A 2,017-nucleotide genomic window follows, 5' to 3' on the forward strand; every position below is an offset into this window, starting at 1 on the left:
GGGGATTTCCAGGCTATAAAGAGCCTATTGGCTGAATCACTTTATTTATGGCTCTTAAATATATTACCACTTTCCATTTGCCAGATTTCTTTTTAATGACAAATATAGGATAATTCCAAGGACTGGTCCATTCTTCAATATGTTGAGCATTTGCCTGCTCCTGTACCAGCTGTTCTAGGGCCTGTAAATTTTCCAATGTCAAAGGCCATTGTTCCACCCACACAGCTTTGTTAGTTAACCATTTTAAAGGTAGAGTGGTTAGAACCTTTGAAAGATCAATAGCTGTTGTGTCCTGCTTATCCATTGTTCCACCCACACAGCTTTGTTAGTTAACCATTTTAAAGGTAGAGTCGTTGGAACCTTTGGAAGATCGATAGCTGTTGTGTCCTGCTTATGTACAACCTGATAATCTGTTAATGTTCTTGATAATACTTTTAATATTTCTATCAGAAGCATTCTTTATTTTATGGTTTGTTTCTTAGATTAGAGCATTGTTAATCTGTATTTTCTATTGCTGCAACAAATCACATCCCCATAAATTCATGGCAATGTTAGCCACATATGGATTTAATTTTCCTATATGTTCTTCTGTACCTATACACTCGGCCCATCTTGCACTTTGTTTTACCTGAGATAAAGTTCCAGTTCTTAGAAGCTGAATATTTACCTCCTGAAGAGGCCAAGATTTTGGTGAAATTATTGTTAACCTCTGCCCCTGTGTCTAGCACACTTTCCATTTGAATGCCAGTTATTTGTATTTTTAGCTTTGGTCTCTGATAATTTATAGCAGTTTGTTAAAGTATTTGTTTTTTGTTCTCCCCTGAATCTTTTGCTTTATCTACTGAAGCTGTTTGTCCTTGATTACATCGAGAGCAGTGCTGTTTTAATAACAGGCATTCAATCTATTAATTGCTCTGTGATGAGTTTCTCCAATGCTAACAGGGAATGGTTGAATTGAATTTGTATCAGGAGGCCCCTTAGGACATTTACCAATGGCAAAGGGTTACTTTACCTGCCCCTTGTGGATCTGCATTCATTTGTTCAGTGCAGACCTTTGCCATACCTTCTGCACACTCCAGAAGACTGAGGCCTTCTGCTTGGATTATCTTTAGAAAAAAAAAACATCATTTCTAGGAATGTCTTGCCTATAATCCCTTTTCACAATTAAAACATCTGACCTTTTGATTTTTCTTAAAACTTTTAGAAATTTCTTCTCCTATCAGAGTTGCATTATAAATGTGAGATTCAATATCAGCCATATTTCTAATCCATTCATCTATTGGTGCCAATCTTGCCTTCAAAGGCCTAATAACCTTTTTGCATTCTGAATTAGCATTTTCAAAAGCCAAAGATTCAATTAATATTGTCTGACTTTTGTATCTGATATTATTCTATTTACAACTGTAGTCAATCTTTGAAAAATATCAATGAAGGCTTCTTTTGGGTCTTGTATAGTTTTAGTAAATGACTCAGACTTCTTTCCTGATTCTTGAACCTTGTTCCAAGCATTCAAAGCTAAAGGGCATAGTGCCAAGGTGTGATCATCAAATCAAGCTACCTTTGCAATTCAGCATATTGGTCTTCACCTAGAAACTGATCTTGGGAAATATTAATACCTCTAACCGGATTTTATTGTTGTATGGCCCTAGCTTCCTCTTTCCACCATGTTTGATATTATGACTGAGGACCAGCTTCCAATATTGCTGTTGCCAAATCTTTCTAGTCTTGGGGGATAATTCTGATCTGAGTTGCCCATGGATTTAATATCTGCTTCACATAGGGTGAATACATATCATATAAAATGACCACTTCCTTAAATCACCTCAAATCTAATATTTCTATAGGATTCCTCTTAACTTCTTGATAACCTTGTGTGTGCCTACCATGTCTTCCGGTAGTTTTTGTACAGTAATTGGATAAACTAAAATTAGTTTTCTAACAACCTTGGGCTGCCTCTCTTTAGTTTCATCATGCGGTGGCATGGTAGATTTTTGTCTAAATCCCTCTGTCTGTGTCT

The sequence above is a fragment of the Peromyscus leucopus genome, chromosome 6 (genome assembly GCF_004664715.2).
Source record: "Peromyscus leucopus breed LL Stock chromosome 6, UCI_PerLeu_2.1, whole genome shotgun sequence".
NCBI lineage: Eukaryota > Metazoa > Chordata > Mammalia > Rodentia > Cricetidae > Peromyscus > Peromyscus leucopus.